The 22,608-nt window shown below is 40.7% G+C and overlaps 3 protein-coding genes across 3 annotated transcripts in view; all 3 read right to left on the reverse strand.

The window, feature by feature from the left end:
* LOC126556033 (fatty-acid amide hydrolase 2) overlaps positions 1–17,722 on the reverse strand; it is a 526,247-nt gene extending 508,525 nt beyond the window's left edge. The window contains exon 1 of the mRNA XM_050211197.1: positions 17,715–17,722. The gene's annotated coding sequence lies outside the window, so the exon portion shown is untranslated. The remainder of the gene's footprint in view (positions 1–17,714) is intronic.
* Positions 1–22,608, reverse strand: part of LOC126555972 (nucleolar GTP-binding protein 2) — a 207,117-nt gene that overhangs the window by 123,615 nt on the left and 60,894 nt on the right. The gene's annotated exons all lie outside the window — the stretch shown is intronic.
* LOC126555956 (sodium-dependent neutral amino acid transporter B(0)AT3) overlaps positions 1–22,608 on the reverse strand; it is a 223,413-nt gene that overhangs the window by 10,162 nt on the left and 190,643 nt on the right. The window lies entirely within an intron of this gene.

A 22,608-nucleotide genomic window follows, 5' to 3' on the forward strand; every position in this document is an offset into this window, starting at 1 on the left:
GCACGGCTATGGATGTCATGCTACCGATTCGGTCACCCTTCGGTAAAAATAATCCAATTGCCAAAATCACATTAATTTAGCTGGATTTAGTGAGACAAGACTGGCTGAAAGTTTATTGTGGATAGAAAGCAAGCTTTGACTGCTTGACTGCTTTCGAAATTATATTTACTGGAAGAAATGTCCAGTTTTAGTAAAAAAGTTATCGAATCATTGTGATTCTTTGCACGATTTAAGTATTTCATTAAAATATAATACTTTTATCAACTGCTAATAGACATATAAAAATAGTTCAAATTTTCTTACAGAAATCTAAATTTACGAAATTTTCGAAAATTTTCGAAATGCAAACTATGTTGTTTATGCAAAAATATGTTTTATTCACGAATGTTTATTTGTTTTCCAGAAGCTGTAAGAAGCTGTAAACAATGACATAAATCAATAACGCTAGCAACAAACCATGCGAATGCGGTTCTATTTTTATGAATAAACTTAAAAAACAAACAAGTTCAAACACACATCAATAAAACAGGCACAGGAAAATCTCGCGGGAAAGCTTACTTTTCCATTGCAACAACCGAGAGGCATTCATTCAACCGTGTATGGCAATATCACCCACACGAAAGCGATCAATGCATTTGCCCTGTATTCAAATATAAAACTTCAACTCTCACATTCACCTACCACGAATCTATCAAACCCAGAAAAGCAACATAACAAACAGGTGTGCACTCAGGCTTCGTACCAACTTTTCTCACCCATCCCAAGCATCCCTGGTACAGTGGGATCCTCCTTCCTAAGAGCCTTTGTTTTCCTTATGCCCACCCCCACTACACCGTTGCACCGAAACACGTGGCAAGCATTCCCACGCTGTGCGCAACGCAACCGGTAAGCGATGTGCAAATTATGCACGGCACCTTCACACAGCGCCACCATGCGCCTCCATCCATGCCACGCCACGAGCAACCATGCGTCTCCATCGTTCACGTTGTGTGTCATAAAGTAGCGGCCCCATTTGTGACGGCTTCTTGGCGCACTTCACTTCAGCGTGTTGATAATGCTTTCAGCACCATTGTACAAATTACGCTCTCGCGTAAGTTCAAAGTCACCAGCAGCCGTTTAATTTGCCATTCGCATACTAAGCTGTCTAGGACGTTGCCGTCTGCCGTGGCACGCAAACTGTTACAAATTTGTCACCCGTGTGAAACCATCGAATACAAACACGCCCGGGTCTGTCTTATCGACTTTACGCTGTTACGAGTCGAGGGTCATTTACATTTACCTTTTTTGTTTGTGTGATCCTCCCGCTCATGCTTCAAGTGCTCAAAAGATACTTTGTTCCTGGTTTTTTTTTTTCATAAAGCATTTTTAGGCATACTCTTTGATGGTGTTCCTACACTAACTCACACATACACACACACGTACATGGCAATGGCTGCCATAAGCGATTCGCGGAGAGTGTTTGCAAATAACACTTTACGTTGTTTAAGTGGCAATTCAAAACACCCGTTTCGTTTGATGATTATCAGCACTAGAAGCTCCGACCGTAGTAAAGGCGCAACGTTTTTGTTTGAAAGAGTCAAAAACACGAACAAGGAGGAAAAAAAAGGCACCCATTGTACGGCATATGCCTATAGACATTCCCGGGTTTGAAGCACAATTGTTCGAAAAGTATGCTGAAACTGTTTTTGTTCTTGTAAGAGAAGTTTCAACCGTTTCAAACAGCGATTAGAAGCAATGTGAAGCGAACCATCTGTTTTGAACAGGAAATGTATATACCTTCAAAGTTTTGGTTACTACCATAGTTATTATTTATCCAACTACTGATTGCTTCATAACTCACCATTAATAACGATTTAGCTTTCCAAGAGAAGTGTTGTGAAGATTAATCTAATAGTACAAAAATATTGATTGAATATAGTAAATCTAGTATATCGAAGAAAAATAATGCACCACACCATAAAAATACATCCTGACACGATTTCCTAATGCTTCACACTGATTTGAACACGGTGGAAAATAATCCCTCATTGCAGATCAATAACACTCAGGGGTAAGATTATCCTTTGACGCTTAATGGAACTAATCATCAAACTTCTACACGTAAGACTGGGCGATTGGTGTGCCAGCAAAATCCCAATACAAAAAAAAAGAAACATCCACAACGATTCGATCTCAACGAACGAACGTTGTTAATCCTCTCGGCAAATGTATCTGCCATTCTCTGCGCCAGAAAGACTATTTTTCCATTATAATCCTCCTATTCATGATGCCATGCTCCGGAACGCATGTCTGCTGCTGCCACCAATGCACGAAGCTCGTTTTGATCGCTTTCTTTGCCAGAGCGTGCACCAGCTGCGAAATAACAGAATTTATGCGTACGTTGCTACCAACGGGCGTAATCACACGACAAGAAAAATATAACATCGGCACGGAACACCAGTGCACTACCGGCAACCTGGTTGCGGCGCGGATTGCAAGCCGTCCGCCGTCTGTACGGCGACGAGTGCGAATTGATCACGCCCCAGTGTCGCAACTTGTGATTTCATCTGTTGCTGAACGAGCATGAATGCTGTATGGAATATAATTTTTACAGAAAAGAAACTAAAATTATGTATTTCACTGTTGGTCTATTGGTTCATGTGGAATTTTAGGACTGGAAACACAACGAGAATATGTATTTTTATGTAAAATAAAAATAGTTTTTGGAAAACCAACTATTATACAACAGCTAATTTAGTCTCAAAAGACTTGGCTTAAAGAAGACTACTGTTATTCTTTCACATAGTGCTATACGCCTCCTTCTATAACACACCACGAACAACCATGCATCTCCATTGCTCACGCTTCGAGTCATGAAGTACCAGGCGTCTCCATTTGCTTGAGCATAATAAACCTTTGAGTAATTGAAGCTATTTTAATTTGCTCACTATTTTATTTAAATATTAAAATCAGTTTTAAAATTTCAAGAACTTAATTAACAAGCCATTTCAATATCTTAAACAATAAAAAAACCTCCTCAATTCACACACTTGTCAACGACGCGTAGCTTCAACCCGATTAGTGCCGATCATACGTCGACGCCTGTCGACGTCGTTTTCGGACCACCACGAACGAGCCCCACAAATCCGGTTATCACACAGAAATGGTTGATCACTGGCCAGCTTTCTGTTTGTATCCCAACTCCACACTACACCAAACACACACACTAGATCCGTAGCCATGGGACGAAGTGTGTGACACATCGAACCCCGGTGTGACAATTTGGAGTAGATAACCGCAGGCATCAGTATAGTCGGTTCGGTCGGAAAAAGTGAACCTACATTTACGCAACAGGTTTACCACACACACACACACACACTGGAGCACTACATTCGGGATGATGAAAACTGTCACACCATCTACTAGAATGCCATGGAACCACCGTCGCATTTCTGGTTGGTGGCTCTCCAAATGGCAAACTTGCGGGAAATGAAGCCAAACGAGCAGTGACGCCCCAATCAGCGAGAAGATTACAGAGGCTGATCGGAGCAAAATTTCATTTGACATCGGTTGTTGCAATACCCGTTCCCTGCTGGCCTGCTCTGGTCCCGGTCCGGTCCATCGTCATGTATCGTTTTTCGGTTGGTCAAGGACGGCTTTCGGCTCGCATCGATGGTTTCGCTGTTTCGATATTATGCTGGTGGACGGTTCGTTTTTTTTTTTTTTTGTTTATTGGTCCGTCTCTCTCCCATCAGCTTGCATTATAGTGGACAGTTTGCACATGGGATGTTTATGGCCAGTCTGCCGTAACGAATGGACACCGACAGTGAGCTTCGTCCGGCTGTCAGACAGTGTGTGTCAGCAACAGTGGAAAGGGCTTCGTACAGTGAAGAAACAAACGAATAAAACAGCAAAACAAAAACAAGTCAAGTTGGATTGGATCGCACTGAAATGCATGTGTTACGGGTGGCGAATAAATAAACAAATGCGTTGAATAAATGGGTGCTACACCTTTTAGCAATTACTTACATAACACAAACATGAAAATGCAAAGGCACACAGTTCATTATCCGCACAGTTGGGGAAAGAAAAATGGTCAGAAAATAATTGGCGTCACCGACAGAGTAAGCCACTTACTTGATCTCAAGGTGAAACTGTGTGCATTAGCCTTTAGGTGGCCCAAAAAATAAGTTATGAAAATGCCAACAGCACTCGTAACGAGGTGAAACTTGACACCGCCCAGACTATGACAGCCAATGGCCACATGGCCATTGATTCCTTCCCATTTGCACAGCTCCTCCTGTACGTCGTTACAGTTTAGCACAAACACACACTCAAAAAACAACATACAAAATTTATTGGAAATTGTATTCGTTTGTCTCTCGTACGGATGGAAACGGATGATGAACACAGCGCAATCATTCGGAACTTGGTGTGACCTTTTCAATTCCTGCAGCATGAAACTGCATGTTTATCATTATGGTTCGGAATGTCCCTTGCAAAGGATTTGTCCTTTAGGTATTTCAGCTGTGTAGGTAGCCGTACAAACAGCACAAAATAAACAGCATACGTTTCCGATAGGATACGCAGCTTAAATGCCAAACCAAATATCGGATGCTAGGAAAGAAAGGAAAATAAATCAATAAAAGCATTAGGTTGCCATTGTTGGTGAACACAGGTTCGTAGGTGTAGCGATTTTTTTCTTAGATCTAGGTAAACTAAAAGTAATTTTAAACAGTGAATATTACAGCGAGGTACATTAAAGTACAAATATAATTACAAGTTTTCGAAGATAGGACGAGAATGTCATTGACTTCATGGAGGTTAAAAATTATTCATAAACTCTCGAGGCGTTTAAGGCCCGTTATGACGTCCGAAGTGTGGCTTACGTTGTGTTTTTTGAGGTCGGAAACAATTCGGCAACGTCATGCAGGGGCTTTGAAAAGAGCCGATGGCTTTTGAGGATACATTATACTGCAAGATACTTTTTTGCTGTTATCATACTATCCCGCCTTTTACTCTATTCGAGTCAACGATCAAAATTATACTGCTCGATTTTGGTAACGATCACCTTATTGTTACCCCTGTCACTCGCAAACTTGTACACCCGCTTGCATGCCACTGCAGACGACGCGACTTGCAGTGAAATCTCTCTATTCACATGGTCTAAATACCAAAAATAAGCCGCTGCAGGCGACGCAGACCAAACATTCACTGATGATGCATTTTAATTTTTTGAACTAAAAACAAGCAACAAAAGTAAGGTACAATGAAGAACGGATTGCTGACGGATGCTAATTGAAACAAATAATTTGATGGTCTGGTGGTAGAGCGTCCTGCCTGGACTGGTTTGGTGGTAGTTGCTGACTTATGTTTTTGCTTAAATTTAGTTAAAAATATGGCAAAAACGCTCATGAAGCTTCAACAAATTCATCACAACATTTATAAACACATTGATAACATTAAACATTGAAAAAAATTACCCATGTAAGTAATAAAACAGATATAGGTTCTTGCTTGAAGGTTATCTCATCAATTTAAAGTCCAAGCTAAACGAAGCGTTCTCTCAAGCGTAATTATGAAAAACGCTTAATGCAAAATACGATTTGAAAAACGCTTAATGCAAAATACGATTTGACAGCAATACGGCCTGGCCGTTCCTTATGATTAAAAAAAAAAAAAGTACGATTTGACACTTGAACTAAATTTACGATTACACTGACAATTACTTTCCGTTTACCCCCAAGAATTTTGCATTAACGAATAAATTATTGATTCGATTAAAACTATTGTAAGTACCACAAATGTATAGATTTTAGTTACTGATAAAACAGTTAACTTCAATATCCAACTACGTGGTATCAATAAGTCTCGCAAGCCATTAGATGGCCGGCATGACCTAGCAGTTGAGCCAAAACAGAAGAAGAAGGTATTTCAATATAATGTCTATGGTTAGGAATATTGGTAATTTAGAGCTATTTATTCACATCAGCAATACGATTCTCTATCAAATACGATACACACACTTCACAACGTTTTTTGTTATAAACCTCGCATCTGTAGCAAACAATAAACATTCACTCGTTTCGTCTCTCGCTTTGCTCTATTCTACGAAAAGAAAATACGACTCAAAAAAGCAAACAACCAACTGAAAGGAGCTTACAATTCTATGGTACTCCATTTCGAAAAGCGCAAATATCAGCCCTTTATGCTGATTCGTGCATTCTCCCTGATCAGCCAACACTTCATTAAGAACTTCACTGCACAACACATCGCATCGTAGCCCACGCGCGAACCTTCCTTCCTGATAGACGCCACGAGGCAGAGGCACTACGCACTTCACAACCAGCGAGCCACTGCCACTGAAAAGGCAGCTTTCCTCGGGCAACAGCCGACAGCTTCTATGACGTACCGTAATTAATACTTGTCCTATGTCAATAGGAGCAAACACAAACACATCCCATCCGTTCGCACCATTCGCCGTCGGTGCAGGATAAACAGGTCGCCCACGAGCGTGTGCAAAAGGTGAGCTTTGCTTTGAACGCCATTGAACGTGACGATGATAATTGGTAAACGATCACTTCATTTTCGTGGCGAGCGTGGCGCGTATGGGAAGTATCGTTCCGTCCCGTTCGGAAAGCACCCGCACGGTATCGATTTCCACCCTCCTTACGCAATTAATTCTGTTCATCTCAGCTCATCCATACAATGGTACCGTTTGTTCCTAAAACCTGGTGTGCAGCACAAATCGTGCCGGCACTCGGGTAATGATTAATGGAATTAATTCATCAATGATTGCGTTCGTTTCTTTCGTACATTGTTTGAAGCTTGAATCAATCGTGTAAAGAAAAACAGAAATAACTGAAAGAGAATCACTTTTACGTGTGTTTTTTGCTTGTGGTTTCTTGGCAAAAAAAAATGCCAAACCGAAATAGATCACACAAAAAGTGATAAATAAAAAGGGACGAATAACAGTGAAATCGGTATACATCAAATGCTGGCCTTTTTTGCTTTCCACGTGGAAAAGAAACGGAAAATGTATCATATTTCTACGCAGTCGAATTCATAAATCATTTGTCCATTAATCACAAGGCGAAAGATGAATGATGCTGCAGCACATTTGAAAGGAACGATATAAACATTTGTCTATCAGCCTTATTATTCATCTGATTCGCTTTTAAATTGACGATTTTTTTCTATTTCGATTAAATGTGGACATAAATATGGTCTGGCAAATTAAAAGAAAGGAAGCTAACTGTTACCTTCTTTGGTTTAATTATTCATAGTTTCAGTTTGGCTTGTGTTCTGCAAAGCTTTTATTATTTCTCTTTTTAATTATTGAATTTTACATCATATTTTTCATTTTTTCGTTCACTTTTTTATTTGAATTTAATTTTTCATGTATCAATTGGATAAAAAAAACGCTACTATTTGCTCTTTTTAAGGTTTTAATTTTTATTTCTGGTATATTTCCAGTGCTTCCTCATTTTTATAGAATTTGTGCATTTATTTTAATTTATTTTACGTTTGACGGCTTGCGCCGTATTGTCTACTGATTTTAAAAAGCCGAAAACGGGACATTTCCTTCTTTTTATGCCTTATTCCTGTCCCTGTTTTGCCCGAGGCATGCACGGTTCAATTTGTATGATATTGTCAATATTACTACATTTCAATAAATGTATGAAAAATGTTTTTTTTTTTCATGATTCAACTCTTAAAGAAACCGTTTGCAGCGCTCTATAGAGGGTTGCATCGCAGAAGTGATACACTTATTCGAGTGCCCCTTTATTTTGTTTTCTGTCACTGTAATGTGTCAAACACATTTGACAGATGAGCTTGTTTACTATTAATGTGCAAAACGTACACTCAGTGATCAGTTCAGGTTTTTAGTAATTTGAAATGGTTTCATGCCGCGAACAAATAAAAATTTTGCATTTGCAAGGTTTGTTAAACTCTATCAGATTATGCAGAAACTGTCTCATTCCAATTTGAGCCGATTATTCGTCTACCGGACCATCAAGCGCTACTAGGAGACGGGCACGGTTGGGTTCAAAGAAGAAACCGGGCAAAAAACGTAGTACGTAGTGTAGTAACGGACTCCAGCGGTGATAAAAGCGGTAACCAGATCGCACAGGTAGAAATATGGCGCGTGAAATGAACATTCTGAAAAAAGACCTTGGTTGCAATGCGTTTAAAAAGCAAAAAATTACGGAAAAAAAATTAAACTCACAGAAATTTAAAAAGCCGAAATTTGCTTCGATCTTTCAGGAGTGGTGAAAGGACCATTTGCTTTATTTCACCAGAGCATCTGAATGCCCTGCTTCGTCTCCAGATTTGGATCCGTTGGACTTCAGCGTATGAGAATACATGCTTGGAAACTTGAGCGATGTCAAATGTTTGAATTTGAATTTGAATTTGGATGGATTCAAGAGACGGTTGTTTAAGATATGGGACGAAATGGCGGATGAAGTTGTGCGAGAGGCCGGCAATAATTTCAAAGTGCTACGTGAAAGATTTGAAGTAAATTAAGTGAAATGCAAATTCATTACTAATTGTTGTTATTTAATTCGATTCCAAAGAGAACCTTTTATAGATTTTATTAAATAAACAAAGTTTATCACTTCTACGATGCCACCCTGTTTATTTTTTTGAATACCTGCATCGTAATCTTGCGTTTGTAAAATTATTTCGTATGATATTTGGTCCATAACTGACGTACAAATATTTTTCATAACTTTTTAAAAAGTTCTCATTATCATAACATTCATCCTCTGTTAATTCTCATCCAACACCATTTAAAGTGCTTCTCCAAACACTCCAAAACAATCATGAATCAATGTCCACAAGTCTCTTCCGAACATCTTATTTTCCATTCTTGATTGCATTTTAAGCCAACCGAGCATAACGCTCAGAACCCACGCCCACGGAAAACATTCACACCCACAAGGGAGAAGCGAACGATGGCAAAGGTCGGCTGCATACACAGCCAAAGGATGAAGTGTGGTGGTAGCAAAAGGGAACAGAAATTTATACAAAAATGAAACCTCCTACCAACGCACTGGAAACGAGGTAGGAACTTCATCGAAACAAGCGATGCGGATTGCCTTCTGGGGAGGGAACGATCATGCCGTGCCCGGTGCTGCATTTGACAAACGGACGGAAATGAATGAACAATGCTCGGTGCAACTACGCAAAAGCTAAGGAGCCGGCGTGCCCGAGTTCATAATAAATAAATGTCATGCTTTCTTACCAAGTCAACGTGTCACTTGCATCAGTACCTCTCACCCTTGTCGGGAACTAGCGTCAAAATAGAGGCAAGACCAAGAGCACAACAACAGCATACCAGCATGTTGCACTGATGATGGGCTGACCATAGTGTAGCGTGTTGCTTTGGCTACTGGAAAAGGCGAAAGAACGCTTTCGCCTTTGTTGCTTGGCTACTGGAAAAGGCGAAAGAACGCTTTCTGCTTCGGTTAACCACAGAAGTGCACACTCTCGGAATATGCTCTTTCCCACACACAGACACACTTGATGTATGCAACAATGCTACGAATGCAAATAGAACATCACGTCCAAAAGAAAAGTGTGCCGGAGGTGCAACAGCAACAGCAAACCAGTCCCATTTTATGCTCGGCTCTAATGCCATGCTCTACCGCATCCAAACATCCTTTGCACCAGAACACCTACCAGTCCACCTACCTGTGGGGAGTTTGAGCGTTTTATTTCCGACACCGCAAACACACCGGCGGTCGGAAGCATTAAATTTGGCTTTCTTTCAGTTGAATACTTTTTTATGACACCCATTTTTACCCCATTCGCGGTGCAAACGGAGCGTATCCTATCGTGGGGGAATCCGGGAAGCCCATAAACACACACACACACATACACGAGACTGGCTTGGCCTATTACTCACTGTTAATGCTAGCAGCAACACCTACGGGAAAGCAAAGGTAGCCAAACCGCGAATGCAAAAATGCCACCCACAAATGAGGATGTACAGGCATACAGGAATTAGTTCTCTCGCATTAAGATTCGCGCTTTTTTTTTTTGTGTTCACACGGATAACATACTAAAGATGCCTCCAAGCATTGTGCACGGTGCGACACCGTTTGTATGCCGCAGTAAAGCGCATGTTGTTTGTTAGCTGCAACAAATTAATGGCCGGCAGTAATGTTGCTTTTCATGCGCACCGCATTTAATAGTTCCGTTCGATTTCGAATATTAAAGCGCATCCTTTTTCGATTCTTGTGGTAGTAGCAGAATAGCTGCATGTTTTGTTTTGAGAATGCAGTACAGAAAATTCGATTTAATCCTTTATTTCATAACGACTTTCATGCAGCTCTCCAGGAATCCAATGCTCAAAGGGATGGTTGCTGAGAGATACACATCGAACATCAAACACTTAGCACAGCATGCATGGAGCTATTCATGAGGATGACAGGCTACTCGTTAACGGACGGCCAAGTGCTCTTGTTAAATGCAGTACTAGATACATGCATAAGGATAGGGATTATTATCAGACCAGTACCTGAATCCTTATGAGCAGCAACTAATGTAAGTGTATCGTTTCTCCTAGGTTAAGCTGATCTGATGACCACAGCAATTGTGCAGTGGAGAAATTCTATACTAGATGCTTATCGATTGTATTCCTAGAATACGAGCCCGTACGGTATGGACTCTAATTGTTTTCTGTTTTGCAGCTACCACTGTGAGGTTTTGTTGGATGCAAGATACAAAATCCATTGTCAGAGCTTTTTGAAATGCATGGTATTTTAATTAACTGCAAATTACTGTTCAAAACAAAACGTTCCTGTAGTATTTTACTTGGCTTTAGCACCTGAAGGTATGCAATCCCTGTTGGTACCTTTCATCTTCGTTTGGGCACTTCAGTACCGTGCCGTGAAACATCCTTCGCTTAGCTTCCTTTATCTGTAGCCTGGAAACTTTACACGTATAAGAAGGAGCAGTCTTAATAGAATTGGGTACCGAACTCTTTCATACTATTCTGTAAACATCAAGATCACGGAATTCTAGTTTGCTTTGTGATTGCATTGGTCAAGAAATTGTCCTCAAGTTCTCGAATATAGGCAAAACCTTTAACAGTTCAGTGTCTGAAAAACTACCCCAAAATGGTCCTGCCTTCATCGTAATAAGGTTGGAGGATGAACATATTCCTGGAGAAAAATTTCCTACTAACTGCAAGGACTTTTTTCTCAAGATTTCTTTTGTTTCTTTGAGTCTTTCGTGTATGTTGCGAAGAAGGGTAAAGCGACCACCAAGCAGCGGCCAGCAAAACAGTAAAGAACTAGGGCAATGTCAGTAGCGAGTGCTCCGTCCAAGCGTTGTTTTCATTAACACTGATCAGCAACTCCGCGATACGTCCACCCTACGCTACGTTGAAAACACCAAAGTTCCGCGTTGCTGACATAATCACAAAATGCCGTAGTTAAGTTAAGTGTTTGTATCATATATGTATAAGGGCGTCCAAGCCTCACAATAAATTAGTAGTTGTCCAAGTAGTGTCTAACGTACACGACAGTTACTTTCAAAAAGATACTTAAATGTTTCAGAATGCTGCTCTTCACCGTGCTTCCATCGTCTGAAAGTTATTGTAGTTAAACTCCCCCACGCTTTCAGCATAGGTTCCCGATCGCGAGGAAAAACTGGCTAAAACTGGAAACTGCGGTACAACATCAGGTTATTCGGAGGCTCTTATCTTGTTGGAATCAACGTCTGAATAAAAAAAGTCAAATCCTTCGCTTAACTGCTTCAGAAGCTTTGTCGGGCAACAGTATATGTTAAACAATATAAAATTGTCATTGATTAATAAACCTTTGTATAAAATACTATATTTGCGAATATGGCGGAGAGCCGTCATACTCCTAGATAAATAAATAAAATACTATAATCGACTGACAATTTTAATACTAAAACCTAGTAATATTCTTTTATGCAATCAGACTCCATAACTCCGAAGTGTCGCATTTTTTTCTGCTATGGAAATGTAAAATTTTATTTCATTGTAACAATTTAGGCAACGTGTTTAATGAGGGACCAACTGGAACATACCAAGTTCTTTGATTTGGGAGCATATTGGATCAAGCAAACGAGCAACTCAAGACGGTTTTCACGGTTCACTGAAGCGATGTGCTCTATGTACGTAATTTTTTTTCAATTTTCTGGATTTTATTTTCATGTTTCTTGGTGTACACGTCATCGTTTTTGTGTACTCACCACAGGCAATGCAATACCATTTGGCAAGTGATAGTTGGCAAACAGTCTTCTGTTTGTCCCACAGACCCGCCACACTCATGCCCAGTGTGGCTTCATCGCCTCCCTTCCGTCAACGAGCCTTTCTTGCTATCCTCTATTAATTTTTATGTTCCTGTCTATCGCCTTCAACCTCGTTCTCCTCTGGCTGTCGGAACACAATTGGAGCGCGGAATTGAAGCGCGTTTTTCCGTGCCTTTAATTCTTCTTCAGACCTATTCAACTTTTCCTCTCCTCAGCCACTTTCCGTAATCTTCTTCACTCCTTCTTCTTAAGTCTACTTGACTCCCTTTTGACCTCTGTTTTACGTGGAGGTAGAAGTTAGTTTTTTAAGAAAAATTGTGTAGCCTTTTATTATAAAACATTGTATTTAAAACAACTTAAAAACTAACTAACAAAAGAAAAGTGGGGTGGGGCGTCTCTACATAGACGACGTACAGGTTTTACAAAGAACATTTAAGGATATTTTTATCAATCACAGCATTGTTGTTTCCAACAATGTCTATAATGTAGATTGCAAACACACGTAGGATGGGAATCCTCTTGCTTATGCTAATGTGACTTAAAATAGATAAGAGGAGGGAAGGAACGTTGAGGTTGTGGTTTGGAACAATGGCTTCCATAGCCTGCATCAGTATGTTCCAAGCACTAGACACCCTAGCGCACAGGGTAAACTTGTGCTCCAGAGTCTCTGACTGGGAGCAGAATGAACAGGCTAAAGGAGTCCGATTCATCCTGTCGAGCAGCAGTCCGCGTTGTGCCTTGTTCTGCGCCAGCAAATACAGCATCGACCGTTGGTCTGATGAAAGTCTGTAGCTGGTAACGTTTTTCCATAACCATCGCCAATCCGTGGAAGGTGACTCCATAGCCGCTTTGGAGTCTGGAAGTCTGTCGACGATCATTTATTGCAAACTTTTGGTTGAGATAATAGGCGCTGGATGGTATGCCAGCTGCTGGATTACCATCCAAAGGCACGGATACGTTGTGGCAATGGAGCCTATATTGGGGGGATTCTAAGCACAATTTATGTGCTGAGCCCCGATTTTTAGGCAACCCTGCTCTGCAACGTACCGATTCACCAGCAACCTCGACTGCGTGAAGGGGCCAATTGGATCAGGGGGATTCAAAAACCCCCAGATCCGTCCCACAGGTAAGACCGCACCGTTTTGGAGGCCAAATCGATGTCCATCGATCGTGCGCCACACACCGATGCAACAAACCAAAGCTTGGGCAGAAGGAAAGCGTTCAAAAGCACCACGTTTTGCACCAAATTGAGGTCTCTAACGCGGTGCACAGGCCACTTTCCGTAATCTTCTTCACACCTTCTTCTTAAGTCTAATTGACTCCCTTTTAACCTCTCTTTTACGTGGAGTGGTGGAGCCTTAGGCAGACAATTTGCACAATGTAAATAATTAAATACAATAAGTAAATAAATGTGTTATTAATGGGTTTGTCGGGGCAAGTTTCAAAATAAAATATTGCTTGATGTGTTACACCAGTTTTTCTAGGCGAATAACCCTTGCAATCTTTTTGCCTTTCTTATAGTATGTCAAGTACCGCGTCACTTAAGCTTTCGTACCACGAAAATTGACGTATTGACGTACCACGAAATTATGCAAAATGTGCCAACAGTTAGCAGGCTCGCTGCAGGTGGTGAGCGAGGCTCATCGCTCGAGTTGAAAAGGTAAATCATAATAATTAATTATCATTAATTATATTAATTAAAATTGTAATAGCGGTTTCATAAAGACCAAGATTATTTTCAGTTAATTGTCTTCTAATCGTTTTTGGACGTCTAGCTAAACAAGAAGTTGTACTAGACTAGACTAAGACTAGATCTTTATTTCATTTCATTTCATGTAATTCTTATCTTTGCCCTTGGCTATACAAATAGTCTGATATCTAATCTTAAACTAATCTAAACCTAAACAGTACGCAGAAAAAGTTGCAGCATTGGAAAAAAAGAAAACAGAAAATAGGGAAGTGAAGGAAAGATTAGGAAGTGGATAACAACCGGGAATGGAAAAAAGGCACGGATATGTAGAAATTAAAGTGATGGGACGAGGAATTAAACATTTTCATTGCAATAAGGAGAGAATCTTTACAGCCCACCGCAGAGCGACGTAAGGCACCAAAAATTGGGGAACGATTTCGAAGGGCGCGCGAGGGAACATATACAGGGATTCTTATGAGCAAAGCTGGGGCATCGATGCAATCCAGGAGAAGTGCGGCAACAAATGAGGATAGGGAAATAGAACGGCGATCAAACCTGGTGAAGGACCTCTGCACCCGCTCTATTCGATCAATGTGAATTCTTGCCGACGGGGACAAGATAAACGAGCATCGATCTGACCAGTGAACAGAACAAAGTCTTCAAACAACCAGCATCGGAGAAGTCACGGGCCACACGTTTAAGTACACCAAGAGTCCTCCTCGACTTGCCTCGACTATGGAGTCGATCTGGTTTGAGAAAGTGAGCCCCGTGTCGAGCAAGAAGCCCAAGTCCTTAATGATCGAAACACGCTCTACCAGAACCTGGTCAAGGGAATAAGGATGAACAACAGGGGAGCGGGACTGGGTAAACGTAATAACACTACATTTTGTCGGACAGAGGGAAAGACATCATTGATATACAAAACAAATAACAGTGGACTTAAGACACTTCCTTGAGGTACGCCTGCACCTGAAGGAAAGGGAGAAGAAAAGGAACCTTTGAAGGAGATTCGATAACTACGATTAACACAGGAAAGAACGGAACCAGGCAAGTAAGGAGGTATGGATGCCAAGACAAGATAATTTGGAAATGAGGAGTGAGTGGGGGATTTCGCTACCAGACTTAAATTCAGAGTGTGGATATGTTAAAAGCATAAAATGTTACAATGCCTAACAATGGTGAGGGTTATGATGAAAATTTTTTTAAAAAGATGAAGGAAACTTGAGAAAAATTTTCAATTGATTAAAGAATTTATGCATTTCTTTGTACCTTCAATTCCTTTTAGACATGTTTTCTAACAAAGTAACGATGACTAAAACTGATAGGGTTATTCCTTTATGATTAGCACCATTAATAACATAAATTTGCTAAGAATCCACGATTACAGATTTTAGGATGAGTTTAAAACATTCACCACTACACACATATTTCCTTTAATCCACTTTAATTGAATCCCCTTTACGTCAAAGACACCTTCCCCATTGTGCATTTTATTTTAACGAACTGTTCGTTTGTTTAGCTAGAAAATTTCCTTCGCAAACCTCTCACCCACCATTTTGCTCTTCGTAGATCAATATTCTAAAACCAAAACCATCATCATCATCATCATCTACGACGTTTCCCCCAAAAAACACGCTTATCAAACAGAGCTTGATGCTTGGTGTTCGCAAGTGCAAAAACACCTCCTTCATAAATTCTCCGCACGAAAGCGTAAAACTAATTATTTTCCAACTCCGATTCCCTCTCCGACCGATTTTCAAAAACTTCTCCCGCCTCTTGTCTTTCGTAGTGAATCACTTACCGACACAACGATTCCGGCGACGGGATGAAACCACTCGATGGAGGCCCCGGACAAAATCTGCTTCCACTTTTCTCTGCCTCCTTCTCTCTAGTGCCGCACACAGTGACGGTACACAATGGCAAGTGAAACTTGGTCCTTCCTCGGCAGCGTGTGCTTCAGATTTCAGCTTCCAGCTTTTGATAATCACGACAAATCACCAGCACTGATTGAAATTCATCACACCAAAAACTACACCAAACGCGGAAATTACGTGAGAAAATGATTGCTCGAGCAGGATGCAGCACACCCTGACAAACCCCGACCTACAAGACGCGAAACATCCGGCATCGGATAGCCAGGACTCTCTTTGTGTCCAGCACCGATTGATGGGGTGGTACACTGTTGCTGGGACAAAGCTTTGCGCCCAGTTTTGCCGCACGTGTACCGCGCCGTTGTCTGGTCGCGAGAGCGAAATTCCGTCTTAAAACCAACTCGTAGAAAACATTTCCTCCTGCGTAGTGTGTAGACAAGTGGAAAATTGTGCTGCTGAAGAAGACGCAGAAGAGCTCTTCGAAGTGCCCGCAGGCTTTTTTTTTGGTTGCCGAACCTTATGGGAACCGGCACAACTGGTTAATGACGAACGTTCCGTGTTTCTGCACGGTGCGTGTTTAATATCTAGTCCCTTGGGGTCACGTTTAGGGACGCGCGGGTGCGAAAGGGACACGGACTTTACAAAACATTCGGAAGTAAACGAATAAATCTAGCTTACAGATAAAAGTTTGCTGCCTGAAAGTTAATAACAGATTTTACTGTGCCTGTGTACCATCAACGAGACCACTTGTTCAAGAAGGCTTCGGAGCGTTTCAATTGTTCCAAAATCGATATCTGATTTAGTCAAACTTTGTGCCAAAAATTTACATCCAAGCCAGAAGAAAACGGTTGACTTGTGAGCGAGTGTGTGCAGATGCGATGTATCGTAAGCGTAAGAAGGAATGCGAACAAAAACCAAAAACCAAACATCCCTAACAAAAAAGGAAGCTCAACCACTTATCCTTAATCCCATGCACAGCTGGTGCGCTTTTCCATCTGTTGCCCAAGCAAGGCAAAAAGTCGTGCCAAGTCGCGCGTTATTAAAATTCACTTTTAGCCCATTTATCACACACACACACGCGCGCGCACGTACTTCGAATTTTGCCGTTCTTTGTGATGAAGAGTTGCCACCCATCACAGCATGGATGGGTGCTGGTGCGTAAAACTAATTTCTTTTCGATACCCTTTTTACACTTCCCCAGCTCACCTCACATTAGGATCCCTTGGAAGGAAACTTTTTGCGGAAAAATTGGATCCGTAAGTGATGGAAAATTGAACAAAAACGAACGGCTCCTCCGTCCGCAAAGTGATCCGATCCGATTGTCACTTCAACAACCCCGAACTCAAATCTGTCCCGATCGGATCCGGTCGGGGCGAAATGTGATCGGGCTTTTCGAGGGTGTCCCTTTTTATGTTTTCTTTTCTGTGAGTTGGGCTTTCTTTCGCTCTGGTACTGGTGCTGGATAGACAATCGATCGGTGTTCTAAGCGTGGCGGGACAGTTTTACAGATCGTCAAGCCAGATAATGATTTATGCTCTGCCAATAATTCACCCACACCGGCGCTGGGGAACCTTTTTTGCCGATCATCCTTACCCTAATAGGACTAATAGGAATCCGAGGGTCGAGTGAAAGAAAGCAGCAGTAGAAGAATAAAAAAAGGGAAACGGTTCGAACTAAAGTTTTTCAGGCAACAAGGCAGGCAAGCTTGTACAAGAAATATGCCCTCAAATACATTTAATAAATTTTGGTTCCGACACACCAAAAAGAAACTCTTTCGTGGTGAAACTTTTTGTATGGTCGATGAAAACAATTTCTCTGCGTTTCACACTGTTCTGGGGTTAGCTTTTATGCGTCACAACAACGGGAGGAAAAACGCGAACCCGCACACAAGCGCGCGCCATCACGTTTTGTTCTCGTGTGCGTTGAACGGTTTCCGGGAAGTGGTCGTAACATCTTCCCGAACGCGAACGGGTGTGAGATTGAGGTTAAGAATGGCCCGGAGCGACCACAGTCACTGCGTCAATCGTGTCACTGCGAATGATCAGATCTCGGAGCCCGCAGCGCCTTCGTACCACGCGCCATTATAACAGAGAAAACCACCGACACACACACACACACGCACACAAAACTCCCACGCAAAATCGGCGGTCGAATACGCCATTCTGGTTCTGCTGGTGGTGCTGCTCGTGTCCTTATCAAAACTTCATCCGGAAAGCACATGCACTGCTTCAGCGCGTTCACACATGCACATCACGCAGCATTCGATTTTCCACTGATTGAACTGAACAGAAGCACTATCACTACACAACGATCTGCACCATTTCCGGCCAGCTTATTGACAACGCGGGGTTTGGAGCACCAGTACCAGCCTGTCTACCTGTTGGAGCTGTCAGGTTTCTCAAGCCGACCGTGTTTGTGCTTGTCCGCCGTAGTGCAAATCCACTGTAAGCGCAATATAAAGCCAGTGCTACTAACCAGCAAACGCACAGCACAGTTGCCCGTGTTGCTAAGGGAGCGTTATCGTCGACCAGCTCGGTTGACAGCCCTGGAAAAACTGGAAATGCTATCGGGCCGGCACTATCCAACGGTTCTTCAGATTACTCCACGCTACAGGCTACCTTCACAAACCAAGTGATAAAGATGGAGAAAAATCAGAGAGCGAGTAAAGAATGAGGAAAATGGAGAGAATGTTTGCTCCCGAGTGAGAGCCATTTTCCTTCCCCCGTTTCACCGATGAGCCGACAAAAGCCGAACGAAAGCTCACTTGTTGACTGAGGGTGGAAATAGAGCTCTGAGCCGTTTTTGCTGTATGCTGCATTTCTTTGCAAAGGAGCATTAAAAGATCTCAATTTAAACATACAAGTTTAAATTCAAAAAAAATAACGAGCTAAGAGTTTAATTGCAGTATAATCAAAATTTAACAAAAAGTGGGTAAAATTCAAAAAAGCAATATAATTTCAAAATAATTAAAAATTTATCAGCAAACTGGAGCAAAATAAAATACGAAAAACAAACTATATTCGATAAAAAGTCCTGCAAAATTGTATAATTTTGTATGAAAAATCAAGAACCTAGATAACGCTTCAATAACTAGAAATAATGTAATTAGGCTTTATCACAAACTTAAATTTAATTATTTTTAACAAACAAACAACCGTTCAACAGTTTGTTTTGTCCCATCCATTACCCGCCGTGCAAGTAATCGAGAGCAAATGTTCCGAACTAACTAAAAGCATTATTAAGCGTCTATAGCCAAATGCGTATGCGAGTGAGCGACCGATTCCGACCGACGGGCTCGCTTTACACACACAACGCCCGCTACGTGCCAGCCTGACCTAGGCCATACTGTTTCCGCCAACACTAATAGGACACGCACCGACACGGCTAATCGTTGTACAAATGGGAAATAGTTCCGATGGGTTCTTACGACGGTGTTGGGATTTTTTTTTTTTCGGTCGATCAGTGAATACGATCCATGTGCGGTCCGGATTTAGAGGCGGAATCCCTGCAAACGCACGGCTGAACAACAGTCATGCCATGTTTTGCTTCATCCAATTATTCCAGCGCCATTTTTGTGTACGTTATTAGAATGGATTATTTCATACCTTTTTTTTTAGTGTTCGTCGCGTTTTTCGACGCGCTTCTCTAATACCGTTTCGTTAAAGGCAGCTGCTATATTGAATATAGAAATATAATTAGAATTTGCATGAGAACTCTGCCGACCTGCACTGCATGTAATTGTTCTGTCAATTTAGCTTGTAACGTTCTTTTGTCGATTGTGTTTTAATGCCTTTGTTTTCCTTCATCGAATGATCATTGACTTGTTATATCGTTTTACGGTTGATCGGTACTGGAAATGTTTAGTTCGTTTATATTCCATTCATTTAATAGTTTTAATTAATACAAGCCAGTAAGAACAAAAGCTCTTTTTATAAAGACTATAATAAAGATGGATAAAGGGAAACAAAAGGTTTTCGTATAATAAATAAATAGTATCCAACTTCATGCTCTAAAATTTTCAGGGTGGAGATACTATTAGAATGGAGCCCAAATATGCACATAAGTATTTTTGTTTTTATTTATTTTGATAAGGATGAGTGCGATGCGAGCATGCATTTTTATATACAGATTAAAAATGCAGTCGGTCAAGCATACATAAAGCACAGTCAAACATCGGTAAAAAACCAGACATAAAGTATTTTTGACAAATTCAATACCATTAAAACGCAATTTAAAAATTTATAATTTACAAATTTATAAATTTATTATCAAATTTTATAAAAAAATCTTTTTTTTTATTCATAAGGGACGACCAGTTTTGCTTATTTTATAAGAAAATCTAAAATAGCAAATATCAAAATTAAAAACATGGCTCAAAATCGGAATCAAATGTTATTAAAATATACATATAATATAGTATAATGTAGAATACTTTGAAGTCATATAATATGTTATCTCTTTGTTTATTCTTATTATACGGTTTTTATAGCTCACTCTCTAGAAACGCCTCTTATTTCATCTGCGTTGTACCCATCAAGTAGATACTGTCTATACTGATTTTAAAGCAGCTTTCGACAGTATTCCAATTGACCTGTTCCTAGCCAAGCTACATAGACTCGGTCTGGATAGCCTCGTTTAATGTTGGTTAGGGTTTTTTCTTCTTCACACAATTTATCAAGTTAGAACTCAAGACTCCTTTTCTGATCTATTCGTTGGTTTGTGAGGTGTTCCTCAGAACTATATTTTGTGTCTTCTGTTGCTGCTTCCCTCCGATGGTGTCCTAATGCATGCGTACGACCTGAAAATCTTCCTTTCTGTCGTCCTCTAATTAATGACGTCTCAAAAAATTTCCTTCTCTGTTTTATGTAGTTCAACTGGACTGTTATTTTGTCCACAGAAGTGTAATGTGATTTTGGTTGGTCGTGCCAACAAAAAGATCTTTTGGAGATACTCACTATGTGACATCGACATTCAGCGGGTATCTTTCATTCTGGATCTTGGACTTTGGCTAGGATCATTCGAAATTTATTCTCGACAAACCTCACCATATGATGGGACTCTTTTTTCGTTCAATGTCCATGATACGATCCTCAAATATGCATGCATAGTGACGACGACAACTAGGCTTGAACAAGTTTTTCGCAAGTTTATTTGATTTGCCACTCGTAGGGACTCTCGAGTTACCACAATGTGTCTGTTTCCTCACTTTCCTATCGTTGTCGCATGTTAGTTCTAGAATTTCTCCAAACCCGTCATTTTCGCTTCCAATCCTCCTTTATTGCTGAGCTTTGGTTTCATACTTTACTTTATTTCTCTTTAAGCTTCTTTCCTGCATCAGAGACCTTCAATTCACATCCCTACTGAGGTTACGCGCTATGATCAGGATTATCCTTTTTTTTAGAGCGCAAGCAGCAACAACTAGTGTTACAATCTATTTGACTATCATTTCCCGTTGTCACTTTTTTCTTCTCGTCTCCGTGCTCCCTCTTCCTTATCTTTCCCTTTATGTTAGTTTTAAGATACATTGTTAAGCCTTCAGGGCAGCCTTTTTTTAAATAAATAAATAAAAATGTACTGATTTAAAGATTTTGAATAATTAAATTAAGGGCGCTCCAGTAGGAGAGACGTCAGTAACGTGACTCTACCAAGGATCAATTCTTATCCGGACCGCTCCTCCAAAGTGAGTACTGAATATCCAATTACGTGATTAACTACCATCGTCGTTAAGGCAAGATCACGTTGACAGGTTCACTTCACTTGTCTCTTGTTCACTTGCCTTGCTTAAATACATTGCCAAAAATGCAATGTTTGAGGATGCATAGAGCAATGTCGGCCATCTTCATCGCAAGCATACTCCGAAAAACGTTCCGTTAGGAGACTACCGGATTGATTTGGAAAAGATTTACCTTATGATACTGTATGGTACATGTCTGTTCCTTAAGTTAAGCTGCTTGGAAAGAGGAAAGAAAAATTATCAAACTTCTTGTGGAGTCTTCAAGATCCCAGGTGTTTGTTGAGACCATAATTGCCAAGAATCTCGTTAAAAATTTCTTCTGGATTTTGCTGCATAGTTCATCATTACCTCGAAGTCTTCCCATATAGAGTTTATTACGGTCTTCGACTCATTGATCCTCGAGATAATCCTTACATTTCTGTTGAAATCTATGTTAAGGGTGGGTGGTGATCTGCTCATCGTAGCATAACCACTGGCCACTATATTAAGTCTTCAAAACTCGCGCCTAAAAGTATGTATAAGTCTGTAGCGCTATTAACACAAACCACAACTCAGTAATACCATTGCATTTTTAGCGAAACGTAACTTCTCGGTCTAAAAGACAAGACCGTTGTGCATGTTTAGACAAAAATGTGAAATTTTTTACTCAAAAAACCGTCTATTTATGCTCTCCAGTGTTATGCATTCACCGAAATGAAATACTGTTTATGTTTTTCCAAGCGAAAAATCTTCTATTTCACCGCTCTGTTGAAATGCGAAACTTTGCCACTGCCGTTATCAGAGATTCATGTTTTTTTCCTCCAAAGTCCAAGATGAAACCGTATCACATGCCAGTTACCGCCCGCAAAACGCCAACTAGGAACTCTGTGCCAGAGAACGAAGGACACCATTTTGCATAGAAAACAATCGAAGGTAAACGACGTAAAAAAAATCAATTTGCATTTTCCACGAACAGGAATATTCACTTTGATAGCGGAGATATAGGATACGGTTGTACGGTAAAAGCACAAAGCCAAAAAGAAAGCGAAGCGTTCACATCG

Source organism: Anopheles maculipalpis, chromosome 2RL (assembly GCF_943734695.1).
Source record: "Anopheles maculipalpis chromosome 2RL, idAnoMacuDA_375_x, whole genome shotgun sequence".
NCBI classification, from domain to species: domain Eukaryota; kingdom Metazoa; phylum Arthropoda; class Insecta; order Diptera; family Culicidae; genus Anopheles; species Anopheles maculipalpis.